Source organism: Hipposideros armiger, unplaced genomic scaffold, assembly GCF_001890085.2.
Source record: "Hipposideros armiger isolate ML-2016 unplaced genomic scaffold, ASM189008v1 scaffold_261, whole genome shotgun sequence".
Lineage (NCBI taxonomy): Eukaryota > Metazoa > Chordata > Mammalia > Chiroptera > Hipposideridae > Hipposideros > Hipposideros armiger.
In genome coordinates, this window is record NW_017731611.1 from 1,837,507 (window position 1) to 1,851,924 (window position 14,418).

General features: G+C 36.2%; 1 protein-coding gene across 1 annotated transcript in view; it reads right to left on the reverse strand.

Moving 5' to 3' along the window:
* Window positions 1-14,418, reverse strand: part of FAF1 (Fas associated factor 1) — a 409,817-nt gene that overhangs the window by 112,646 nt on the left and 282,753 nt on the right. The window lies entirely within an intron of this gene.

Genomic DNA, 14,418 nt, shown 5'->3' on the forward strand with positions numbered 1-14,418 from the left:
TATATATATATACATACATAATCAAATTGTTTTCTAAAAGGACAGTATAATGCCTCTCCATGCAAATGCAAATATTATATGCATGTTAGAGAACAGCGCTAAACTAAAGGCAAATTTAAGAAAATGCAGAATGAGATTTTGGGTTGACTTAATCCAAAAAGCATCTTTCACCTAGCTGAGGCTTAGACTTCATAGTAACAGTAAACTGCTACATTGTCTCAATAGATTAGTAGAGAGAGTTTTAAAAAACCAAATAACTTCTTAATCTACCTCTTTATGTCATCTATAAATCACTAAAGTGAAAAGGCTTTGAGGCACTGACAGTTTAATGACAGCGCTGTGGCTAATGTATAGAGACTAATTTATACTAATTTTTTGGAGAGACAATAATAATAAATAAGTAATTGGCTTTTCCTCACCACTAGTAAGAATATGAACATTTATTTTAAGTACCCCATATACATCTTAGTTGGGAAGAATAATAGAGAACATTTAATCCAATCTCTTTTCAAACGCAGAAATTCCTTTTGTAGAAATGTAAAGAGAAGATTCATTCTCCAGGGGCTGTAGAAGGGAGCAAATTTATGTTACAAGCCAGATAGTATTTTTCTGTGTTTTGCCTTCTTCCAACTCATAAATATTTATGAGGGCCTACTAAATATATGACATCTGTCCTTAAGATACTAAGGATATTTTGGGTTTGATAAATCAAGGCCCTCCCAAAAGGAAACACATATGGTCTATAACTGGGGCCTAGATTTAGTGGTTCAGACTAAGTGCTGGAGAGAGTCAGAGAAGGGAATGTGGGCTTAGAAGTCAGAAAGACATTTGTGTTCGAAGATGGTGCTCCTGGACAGCTATTAGGAGGAGAGGAACCATCCCTGCATTCCTAGCACCTAGTGACTAACATATATTTGTTGCACGAATTGGCCAATTCATGCTTCAGTAATATTTATCTCCACTAGGACAATGTTGACCATACAACCTTCCTTTTCCTCTTCCAACTACTTCTGAAAACAGCTTAATAAAGACAGTTGGAATGAACTGTCATGGTCTCCAAAGCCTCTTTCACTGTACTTCCACCTCCATAGGTCTTTTGGACTGGCCAAATAAGCAGGTATTGGTCCACAAGCTCATGACTCTAAGAGTCCCTCTTGATTTTCAGCCTACTGCAGTTTTTACATAATTTAATTTTGTCACCACCTACTGACTGAAAATGTGACTTAAAAGAGGCTTAAAATAGCCAAATAGTAACATGTTGGAGAAAGTAGGAATTATTACAAACAGCATAATATTGAAAAGATTTGTGGAGCCAAACAAACCTGATTTTGTCACTTACTAGCCATTTCTTTGGGTAACTTAATCTTTTGAAGCCTTAGCTTTCTCATATATAAAATGCAGATAATGATACCTACTTTTAGAATTGGTCTGTGGATTAATAAATATTACTTTTTTCCTTCCTTTTATTTGCTTCAGAGTCAAAACTGGTTTTTCCTTTCTCTTCCGACCCCCCACTTAAAAATGGTTCCTAAAATAAGTTATAACAGCAATCTCAGACTTGTATCACCAAACAAGGAGTTTTGCTTAGCACCATGCTTGGTCCTGTATTGTACTGTTGTATAACTTCCATGGTATGTATCAGCATAATCTAAGATAAGATCATGCCCTACTCTAGGGTAGAGATTTAAAGATACATCTTTTTTTCATGTTGTCATGTCCTCCGATTTTTTTCCAGCTGCAAAATTTGGAGACTTTGTGACTTTACTGTTATAAAAAAATGTTCAGTATCATTTATTTCAGAGTTGATTGGTTTCTCTTAGAACCTTTTCATTTCCTTATGTATTTGAAAAGAACTACAATTCCGGTGGATACAAAAATGTGGGAGAACATTAGTAGAAATCTCATACACAAGACAAAAATCTTTAGAAGATAAATGACAAACAGCACAGAACATTAGCACTTCTGTCACTTATCAAAGCCTTCCAGCAATAAGTGATTACCAACCACCCAGCACTTGACAAAGGCTCACTTGAGACAGCTGATATCTCAGAGAGTTGAATGGACAGGTTGACTATGTAGGCTTTTTTCTTCTAAGCTGAGTACTTGTTATGAGTTAGATCATCAAAAAGGAATATTTAAGGACTATCACTTAAGCTCCCTGAAGAATTACCATTACTGAAACAAAGATTTAATATAAAGCCCTCTGCTTTTACAGGGGATTGATATGAGAAACATCTGTTTAAAATAATCTGTCTTATGCAAAACAACAGTAGAAAATAATTGTCTATTATGTTACCTAATGACTCTCAAATAGAAAATCATGTAATAAAATTCTCCCTTGAATTTACTGCCAGGAAATCTTGAGATGAACTATTAGGTTTCCTTTTATCAGACAATGAGAACTGTAAATGATAAACTATAAACTCTAGGATACAGTAGCTGGCATATAATAGGAACTCAATAAATACATATTGGATGGATAAATGAGTAAATGAGGATATACCTATCATATTTCCCTTTTTCTCCTTTAGCTGCTGGAATTACAGAGCTGAATTCATTGTTTATGTAGAAAACTTAAGTCAACCCAGGTGTTTATAAATACTCATTATTTGACACTTATGACTGGTTTTCATTTGATTTTATTTTTTATATTCCTGTTTTATATTATGTTTATTCTTCTGTAGCTATATACATCTTTAAAGTAAGAAAATAATAAATGCTAAATGGGAAAAATAGGCACATATATAGGACAGAAAATAAGGGAGCTAGAACGTTCTCCCAGTTCAAGTCAGTATATGGTACAGTAAATGCTTAATGGATACTTAATAAGATAAAGAAATGGATAGGTAGTAGAATAAATGGGGCAGTAGAAAGCTAGAATGAATGATGACAGAAAATACTATCATCTGAGAAATCTGCATTTTTTAAAGACAATTTTAAAGACACTTAAATAGTGTATGAACATTTAGAAAGAATACAGTACTGCTGAGCACGAGGCAACACGGGTTATTATAAGAACACAACAAGCCCAACTAGCCATGAGGTTACTAGGCTAAGAACTCATGAGCATTCCATAAGCTTCAACTATCTAGAATTCAGTAAGGCATATGACAAGATGTTTCAAAGTCTCCTTCAGGATAAGATTCAGAAATGTAACCTAAGTTAGACAAATTCTTTGTCACCGGAAGTCAAACCTGTAGAGTGCTACCAAACTGAGAGTGGTCTCAAATAGTTTACCATTTGGCTTTGTCCTCTCAACATTTTCATAAATATCTGAGACAAAGAAATCAAATATATATATCTCTATATAGGTATATATGCGTTGAGCCCTTACTCTGTGCCACACTTTAAAAAAATCGATTATCCCATTTAATTCTAATAACAACTTGGAGGGATGTAGTTTTTATCTCCATTTTGTAATACAGAAACTGCAACTTAGAGGGTTTAAGCAACTTGCCCAACATCACTATGGTAACCTAGTGGCATAGCTAGAATTCCAATCCTAATCTGACTAAATCCAAAGCTTATTCATTCTCTTAACTATTATGCTATCTGCATTCTTATAACATCCAATGAATAATTATTGAGTACTATAGTAAGAAGTAAAAGTGAAAAAGACCGATGCAATTCTTGCCCTTATGAAGCTTATATTCTAGTGGAAGAATTAGAAAAACTTTTTAAAATAAGCAATGAAATGGCTTTTAATGAAAAGTTCTAGGAGAATACCATGAAAGAGAATAATGGCAGAAAAGCCTTCTCTAAAAAGGTTCATCAGGCCTTTGTGAAGAGGAGACATTTAAACTGAGACCTGAAGAACAGAAAATTAAGGTTATTTCTATCTGATGACTTCTGTTTTCTCAAACAGCTAGTGAGGGCAGCTTGGAAGGGGAATAGAGAGGGACGTGAGATGTTTCCTGAATGAAGAGTAGTATGAAGTAGACATCTCACCCAGGAAAAGAGAACTAACTAGAGAATGACATGTAAGCTTACTCAGCATTACTGTGTATGTATGTGGAGTTGGTGTTTCTTTTTAAAAAATCAGTCTGTGATTTTCTCCTGCAGTGTGCAACTGCACAGACACAGAGAAGGTGAATAGTTGGGTTCAACAAAGTAAGTGGAATGGAGGAAGGCAGAGAGAGGGGAGGGTTTAAAGTATTATAAAGAAGTGATATGTACGCCTGAAACTAACAATAAAATTAATTACAAAAAAATCTTATAAGCATAAAAAAAAAAGAAGTGATAATGATGGACCTTGGAATCTAAATAGGACAAGGAGGGAAATTAAGATTGGAGACAGAAAAGGGTGAATGAAGTAAAGTGGTGGTGGTGGTGGGTCAATAGATTGGATGACATGATGAGATCAAAAACTTTAGCAAGTAAGTAGGATGTGAAGTGTTGGTCAGAGACAGATGTTTGAAATAAAAATATATGAGGTGACATATCTTCTACTGATGACCACATGTGACTGTGGTAAATAAGGAGAAAACATGTTTTCTGGAGTTAGACATGTCTAGGAACTGAGGGGATTATCAAGAATAAGAGTAGAGATGATAAGGAGTTAAGGTATCATTTATGAGTGATAAAACTTGGTAGAATAGAATTTGAACTTCAAAAGACCTTGTCAATCAACTACATTAGTAGAGATAGGCAGAGATCTTGTTTAATAATAACTTATTGGGTTGTCGGAAAAGTCATGACATTATTTCTATGTTTTTTGTTGCAAAAATGCATCATGACTTTTCCAACAACCCAACAGAACCAGCTCATTCTGGGCATCCCATACCTGAAAAGCTGGTAGGGGGTTTTAGTTGACTCCCTGACTTCAATAGGAGCCAATAATAAAATTACAGAATAGAACTGAGCATAACACCTGAAGAACCTCCTCTGGAGCACTATGCTTGATTCTGGGCACCTTTGGAATGGGCTGGGTCTAAATCCCCTATCATATGAGGAACAATGGAAAGAAATAAATATACTTGGTAAGAAAAGGCAAGAAAAATAGGGCAAACAAGGTAGCTGTGGTTAAATTGATAAAGGACTGTGATGCAGAAGAGAAGTTAGGCTAATCCTAGGTAATTCCAAGGTCAAAACTAGAACCGAAAGGGAGAAAGTTGCAGAAGCTCTCCAAAGGAAGAAGCACTACAGCACAAGTCTTTTCCAGCTTTTCCATCAGCTCAAAAACATACTATATTTTGAAGCTTTCATTTCTCTGTCTCTAGCAGTATTCAGTTAGAGATTGTAGCAACATCAGTTAAGCATATTACAGGCATACCTCCAAGATATTGAGGGTTCGGTTCCAGACCACCACAATAAAGTGAGTATTGCCATAAAGCAAGTCATAATCTTTTTGCTGGTGGAAGGCCTTGCCTTCAATTTGTAAAAATTCAACATCTGTGAAGCACAATAAAGGAGACAGATAGATAGATAGACAGACAGACAGTGTCCAGCATGTAGTAGGTGCTTAATTAATGGTTCAGTTGTTATTATGTGTTTTGGTTTTTTAAAAAGCAGCAGTGATAGCCTTTCTCTTAGCTACTGATCCTCTCATAGAAGCTCCTGTCACAAATGATATGAGCTTGGAGGACAGGTCTAAGGGTGCAGAAGCTGCCGTTATTAGTGAAGGAAGCAGAAAATGATTCCTTAGCTATACCCACTAAGGTCACTGACTACAGCATCTCAAACTGTTAAGGGCAGTATGCCATAATCTACTTATGAACTTTACTAACTTTTACTTTTAAAACAAAATCTTGCTTACCTCTTAAGTTTCTATTGAAAATAATTGTGTCCAAGCCATTAGAGAGTCATAGAATTTCAGAGATAAAAGGTCAAAGGTCTCATGTTAAATAGATCCTCATTTTCATAGGCTAAAAAGAAATATCTATAAATGTTATACCACTTACCTAATATCCCCTTGTTCTTCATACTCCCAGATTGAGTCTCACTGCCTAACTGTTCTACATTTTACGATTAATGTCTATCTGCATAAAAGTGAGGAAATAGCTGTATTGAAAAATCAGTCTTTCAAGTACAGCAACCAACATATTAAAATGTGTATATGTTTCACTCTAAGTACTAATAATAAGTTTATATTTACAGAGCTTTCAAAATAGCCAAATAATAACTTTTTGCTGCTGTGGTTGTTGAGCAACTTATTTGGGAGCTGCTCAGAGCCTCCAGTACCTTATTTGATACTGGGACGGGGCAACATAATTTCTCAGATTGAGATACAGCAATCAAAGCTTTGTTCATGTAAACTTGCCTCATTTTTTTCTTAGCTGAGGTATGTGGCAAAGTATGTTAAAGAGGACTTTTTTTGTGCTGTTCATGTATTGTGGAAAGATACAAGGAAGAAGGCTGTTTAGGAGGATTCTTTTAAATTGTTGCTGTGGCTACCGACTGAGTCAGCCAACAGGTAAATTAACAAATGGCTTTTAAAAATTCCTTATAGGGCCGGCTGAGTGGTGCGTTGGTTAAGAGTTGGCTTGGGACGACAGCTCTGAGCAGCAGGGCCCTGGTTCGGATCCCACATGAGAGCCAATGATGCTGCGCCCTCTACAGCTAAGATGGTGAACAACAGATCGACCAGCTGGGCTGCTGTGAGTAGCCGGCGACGGCATAGACTTTAGTTCCTGCTGCAGTGGGCTGCCGTGAGCTACCGTATGTGGTTGGCAGCCAACGTGAGCGACTGGCAGCCTGCATGAGCTGCTGTGAGCGGCCATCCAGTGTCCAGCAATCGATCTGCCTCACCCGGGAAGAGTGCAGTGATAATACCAACATGGGCCAGTGAAGTGACATCCTCCACAACTAGACTGAAGAACAAAAGGACAGCAACTTCTCTGTTCCCCTTCTCCGATTCCCCAATGCTGTTCCCCTCCCCCAATTCCCCAATTAAAAAAAAAATTCCTTATAGTTAATCCTTTATTTGGGAATAATATAAACTATCTGTCACTTTTCTCTATTACTATATACAATCAAGTTCAAAGATACAAACATATGTGTATGTTGAGGAGGACACCAAATTTATTCCCCAATGAATTACCTATACATATAAGAAACAAAATCCCACCTTACTCTCCAATTCCAGACTAACATCTATTTCCTCTTTCAATTTCTGATGGTATATTTAGTAGATTAGAACATTAAGATTATTGGGCACTAAAACCTCTTTGAGTATATCTATGTAGACTGACAGGTAATTATTGGAAAAATGTCAAAGGAACCAGTTTCCATAGGTGGTTCTATATGACTGAACTAGCATGTTTCTTTTATAAGCTGAGTGTTTTACTACCAGTATTTATGGAAGAAGAAAATGTGCTACTGATTTAAATGGCATAGGTGATATGATTAGTAAAAATTCCTCAGAAATAACCATGGGTATAAAAATTATGAACACTGACAAAGCAGTTAAGAAAATAAATCTCTGGAGATCTTTTCAATTTCAGACAAGAAGAAAAGCAAAAGACATGATGGGGTATATTACTTTTTAAGAAAAAAGATATTTCATTTTGGAAATGTCTTATTTTTAGAATTTGTTTCATTAGATAGCTCATGTTTTATAATCTATATAAACACTGGATCAAGTATCTCTGGTAGTCATACTTATTTGAATCTGTATAATCTAAAATATGAGGATAACTAGCTATTGGGAATGAACGTTTGCATATAACTACATGAGTACAGAAAGCCACAGAATAGGATTTGCCAACAGAGCACGAAGGGGAAAAGTCTTGGTATTAAGCTCAAACTTCGTATATCTTGAGAAGGCAATGACCTTAATTCTGTGACTCTCACAATCAAGATACCTAGAATACTCAAAGCACAGAGTGTTTAGAAGAAAGACCAAGGAGAACACCAACCGAGTAACAAGAAAGGCCTAGTGCATGAGAAAAATAAGATTTGATAAAAAACTGTTATTTTGCACAGTATTGTCAGCAGTATCACCTTTGTATTGTTCTTTTCTAACAAGAGTTTTCACATAGGCTGTGAAAACACATTGACAACAGTATCAGAGTTAAATGTATATTTCTTGAATAGCATTAATTAGATTAATATTGAGGAAAAAATATTTTTACACAAATGCTTGATTCTGATACAATGCATGCACCATCGGGAAGTTATGATTACAGTACTAGGTAGTAATGTGGAAGTATCAGAATCAGAGTTAAAAAAGGGTTGGAAACTGGTAATTTAAAATTACCTCAAAGAACATTTTTAAAAGGATAACCTTCTATTTTAAAGGGAGCAGAGACTGTATTACAAACAGTTTAGCCATCGTCTACATACAGACTGGCTTGCTTTCAATCATAAGAGGCCATCACCTCTTATCCTGTCCCTCCTTCCCTTCCTTTCAGTACTATTAGGAAACTATTCACAAGTGCACCCATGGACAATGCTGAGCAGTAATTATGACTTGCTGACAAAGAGATATGAACAATTACTGAGTGCATTTGAAACCCTACACTAATAAAGTCATTAGATGCTGCCCTTGCCAGGGTCCTCCTAAAAGCTTCTGAAGTTACAAGAACACACGGCATTGTTTGCAGGGACAATTGCTGCTGGCAGAATGCAAACCTTGAGTTAAACCATGCTGCAAATTGATCTTGACATTCTGTTAAGACCGCCACTAAAAATCAAAAGCAGAGCAGAAAAGGAGAAAATGAGTGGGTAGGATGTAATCATGGAACAGGAGGGGTTCCTCCTCACCTTCTCTCCTCCCTCTTCACAAAACAAACTAGGGAGAAAATGACAAACTCTCCTGGTGTTTTGGAACCTTTATTTTAAAGCATTAATTAAGCTCTTGACCTGGGATGTTTAGGATGACAATACATTTCCTTTAAACGTACTGGAAGGAAGCGTAGCACAAAGGGAATAAAGAAGTTTGGGGAAAATCCTATGGAAGTCTGGCCTTGGAGGCTCTCAGGAAAGTCTTAGTTCCCTGACCACAACGCGTCCATCTGTTTATCAGCTGCTTCTGCAGAATCCATATCTGCTCCTAGGGTAGCAGCTGGAAATTAACACTCCCATACAGACCCACACCTGAGCTATATTTGCTAGATCAAATGGGAGTGGAGGGTTAGAGTAACATGGCCAGCTAGGCTTCAGCCAGCCATGAACCACTGACTAGCTTGGAATTAAGGGTAAGCCACCGTGAATATGGTTAATTACTGAGATGGAAAGTGCAGGTGAAGACAGCCTACTGCTAATAAGAACTTTAAGTCAATTAACTCTTGCCAAAGATTAAGTAATACGGAAAACTATCACTGAATATTAAGGCTAATAAGTACCTGTCAGCACAGCAGCAGCAGTTTACAGTTACCTGAAATACTGTACCCAAGGGCATTATGTTCAAAAGCTAATATTGACAGGCGATAGAATTCTGTCTGTGAACATTGGCACTAACTGTATATGCAAAATTTAATATACTGCTATGTATGTTACATGCAACCTGTGTAACTCAGGCACTGTCAGCAGTTCCTCAGGAACTATTTGCAGCTACACTGAACATTGCTTAGAAATAGTGTGCAATGCTTGATTTAACACTTTGTAACATGTACACTGATATGCGAAACATTTTCACCTCAGGAACTTATTCAGATATAAGCAACTCATTCTTCGGCACTCATAGCTGGCTGATTACCCAGTCGGCACTATCCTAGTCAATTCGGTGTTTAAATTTTCTAGAATTAGATAATCTAAACCAGTACCTATACTGAATGGGCTTATGGAGACATTTGCCTTGTAGGCCCTCCTGGTCAGAACAAGAGATACCCATTAACCCCCTTATTACTGGTGATATTGGTGGTTTACTGTGCCAGGTATGTTATGTAGCTTTCCTTGATGAAGCAACTTCAGCCAAGAACCCACAGCTTAATACTGAGGCACGCAGGTGCCAAAGTTCCCATGCACCCAGCAGGTGTCTAATGGGTCAAACAGAGGGAAGCAAATCAATGCTTACTGTGCTAGTGTTTATGCAGTGCTATCTGTATGTAATTCCGCTGGTGTCCAAATGGAACTTGCCTGGCTGCTGGGCATATCTCATCATGAGCAGTCTGGCATTCTGGTCCTATGGACATGTTTCCTTAATCAATGCCACCACCACTGCAGAAGGCTCAAGGTACCATCCCAGAATGATCCAATTTGAGAGGCCATTTGCTTCAGGGGTATCACAGAGACTTGGTGAGTCTGGGGAAGAAACTCTGAAACCACTGGGTGAACTCCTCTAGGTTGGATTTCAAGCCTCTTTCTGGATGGCCTGCAGGTGCCCAGGACACATGAATCTAGACCATAGTATTTTGGAGTGCTACAGGGCCAGCAGAAGACATGATACCCAGGCTGGACATTTTTAGTTCATTCTGTAGGGAGAATGAGTTTTTGCTTTTTGAGTCCTATTAATGACTATGGGGGAAGGATTACACAATTAGAGGGGGTATAGCAGCATTTCCAATTCTCTTTCTATTACCCAAGCTGGTCTCTCTTTTTCAATAAACCTATTAGAGATTATTTGGTTATTTATCAATATAACACTTACTTTTAAAAAGGCACTATGTAACACATTGAGATTACAGACATAACTCCATTGGGGAGCTAACAACCCAGCAGGGAGATAGACAATAACCATACTTGGAATGAGTACCATTAATATAAGTTAGTATAGGGATGCTATGGGAGCATATAGAATGTGCATTTTAACCCAGAATGAGGTAAGAAAAGGATGGAGACAGACTAGAGGTGATATCTGTCCTGAATTTTAAGAAATTATTTTTTCATAGCCCAAGCATTCTTTCATTATGAATGTATTGTACTAAAAATATTTTTATTGTATTAGTTAAATTGATGGTGGTTTTCCACGTTACACACATCCAAAAGAATATCCGATCTTTGCTCCACTGTGTTTGCCTGCAAGCACATGCCAATATTGGGATGAAGCTTTAACAAAACAACTTGGGATCTGTCCATCCTGGTTAGCTGACCCTAATCTCAATCTGGTTCAGACCATATAGGATAGATTAGCTGGTAAGATTCTTCTATTTTTTCTCTCCTCCACAATTATGTAAACCACTGACCCTTCATTTAGATACCTAATAATCAGGTTTAAAATACCAATATCCTTTTGTAAGAATAGCAAATATATGCAACACAATAATCTAGGAATGCTAATATAAAAATCTCTAAATAGAAAAAGTAAAATTCTAATTTCACCTACCTGTGTGTCCTCCCTTTCAAGTTCTTCCCTGGTCCTCTTAGGTAGAGTAACTCATTATGAAGTTCGTTTATACTCTCAAAGCACTTTGCTCATATGTCTTATTATATATCACTCTTATGTCTGTCTTGCCTACTAGACTACGAGTGTTTTCATCATTATCACTGTATCTTTTTCAACTTTTTATCCTCAGTGCACAGCACCATCCCTGGTTCATATTAAATATTCAATAATGCTTACTCAATGAATAAACATGAAGGAAGATACACCTTTGTTAAGGTATTTTCTAGCCACTTCCAGAAGTGATTTATAGGATCTCCTTGTTTACTATTATCTATTTTCAGCTCTTTCATCTCTTTTGTTTACAGGTATATCTTATTTGTTGTATCAGGACCACTGTTCAGATGGATATTTAGGAAATTATATCCTCTAGTACCTCTCAAGACTAACAAGGGCTTTCTGCTTCTGCTTGAAGAAACAATAGCCCTGAATGCCAACTAGACATGGCAGCCAACAAGACTAGAGTTTTCCAAGAAAGAAACCTCCATTTTGATATACAATACTGAAATTATAAGCAACATTCTTAGGTGGACTTGGATATAATACATTCATTTGCCATATGCTTATTGAGTTTCTTTTACGATTTTGTGAAATGCCTTGTTTAATAAGACAAATAAAATGAATATGCCCTCCCAGATTACAATTTAGTAAGCATGTACACTGTAATAATCATTATAGCTAAAGTTTGATGTCTCAGTTCATATTTGGAATATTCCACGATCAATCTAGAAAATTTCTAGTACATTTTATAGAGATATAAGTTGGTTAACAAGTATTCACCTTAAAAAAGAAAGTTATTACAATCATTTTAAAGGTGGGAAACCCAAAATATCATCACAGGGGTGTATAACAAGGACATTCCATAGAAACCTAATTCTAGTTTATTAGTAAAATGAGGAAATTTAACTTATTAAAGCAAATGACATTCTAGTAACCCTACCAAAGTATTCACTTAAATTCAATATCCTTCACTTATCTTCTACACACATGAGAGATTCACAGTAAATTGTGGAGGACTAATGCTTCTGTAGGCTTAATCAGAGTATTTCTTAAGGAAAAGTAAACTTGTGTGGCAAGTCCCTTCCTATCTTGGGTATCAGTGTCCCCCTGCTCTCATATCAGGGGTAGTCCCAGAAAACCACTAAGGAAGCATCCAGTCTAGATAGCTTAGAGGCTCACGATTCTCTAAATTTATATGATTAGCCTCAACTAGGAAAGGCAGATATGGGACCAAACAAGCAATCTACTTGGAATTTACTGCCAACTTTTACATTTGTCATAAAAAAAAAAAAGGAAACCCACTGCAACAATCTCTTTTGTGATGCCTAGAAATCTCTTCTAAATTTCCATATATTAATCTGTCCCATTTTAACTCTCTGGTAATAGGCAATGATGGCACAACAACTTTTGATGGCCCACTGATCAATAAATATTAGTCTTCTACTGAATTGAGAGTAAAAGGTCAAGGTTTTGTTTCTCAATGTTAATAGCATCAAATGAATGATGCAATCAATTTTTCATGACAAACAACTTTGGATAAATATGGTGATAAAAATCCAAGAGATCACAGAGATGGAACTCAATTAGATAATTTTATTTAGATGAGTCTATGATAGGTGGTATGGAAATTATGGCTAAGCTAAACCCTTTTGGGGGGGGCAATAAATCAACCTAATTAATTAATTTTCTTACAATTTCGTATACCAAAAAGAAATCCACTTTTACTCTCTTTTAGGAATATGCCATTCAAATGAAATTTCATCTGTGTTTGTAAAATGTATATTTTCCCATTTGCTTTAACAGTAATAATGAGGAGCTGTACATAAAAAGTAGCTACATAATTTTGTAACTCTGTAGAGAGAAATTCAATACTTTACCTTAAAATACTTTTTATTCTGTAATATTGATAGAACATGATTTTAAATAAGGATGTCAAGTACCTTAAATTCTAGAAATCGTTACATTCTCTTTCTCCCCATGGCCTTGCTTCTTGTTTCTATAAATGCTTATTAAATTGAATTGCTAGATATTTCTATTTTCAGTCTTTAATACCACTTCTTTTGATTTTCATGACAATAACTTAATAATGGGATGCCACATTTTTAAAAATGCAGATTGAAATATCCTATCATACTTCATTGTCGGTCCTGCAGTTCATTGAGAAATAGCTCTAAAGCCTTAAACAAGGCCTTTATTTTGTGTTTTAAAAAAGTGTCATAAGGAGTTAATAGGACACAGCTGTACTGGCTCTTTCTAATAAGCAGCTTCTGTCGCTTTGGTCACCACAGGTGTCTCTGTAACCTGCAAACTCTTATTACTAGTGTATCAAAGTTGTGCTACTTAACAGACTTCTTTAGTAAAACATAACAAAGCAATTACATGGCTGTTGATTGCCAGTCATAAAAAAAACCCCTCAAACACTGTTTTTCAAAAGAAACTACACTGCAATTTTTTGTCATTGTAAAATAAAAGGAACTAAGGAATTAAATGGAGGATAGAACAAAATAACAGCAGGTAGCCCGCTGAACTTAGCCACTACAGATGGTTTAGAAATAGTGTTTCCTTCTCCATCAAGTTGTGGATAAAAGGAAAGGAGGAGATTCCTTACTGCCAGTGAATGGCAAAAGATTTAGCCAAGTCTCCAGTCTGCGTATTTTGTCTCATGAAAGACCTTCGATGCTGCATTTTTATCTGTTTTTGGCACTGCTTTTCATCACCTTTAACTGAGTGTGAATAATAGCCTGATTTAATTTAAACAAATACAGGTGCTAAAGGTTCTTTATTTATGTATAACAGGGAACATTTCCAAGGCGGAATTCCTATGAAATTCCCTAACCATTTGCTTAAAGAAATGAAGTATTAGATGAAGGAATTGCTTCAACATTCTTTTGCTTCACATTTAAGGGAAGAATCGTCTTTCTTTTCAAATTCAGATTACATAAAACAAAGTCTGAATGATGAGCAAAAATTCAGTGAGCCATAAAATAATAAAAAGCAAATCAGATGATTTAATTTCTAATTGTTCTATATAATCATTTAAATTAGGTAACTACAATAGGCTTGCCTTGAAATGAATCAATTTAATCTCCCTGTTCATAAACCAGCAGCCTGTGATTATGATTGTGTTAACACACCCAAAGTAGCATCACGGGATGTTA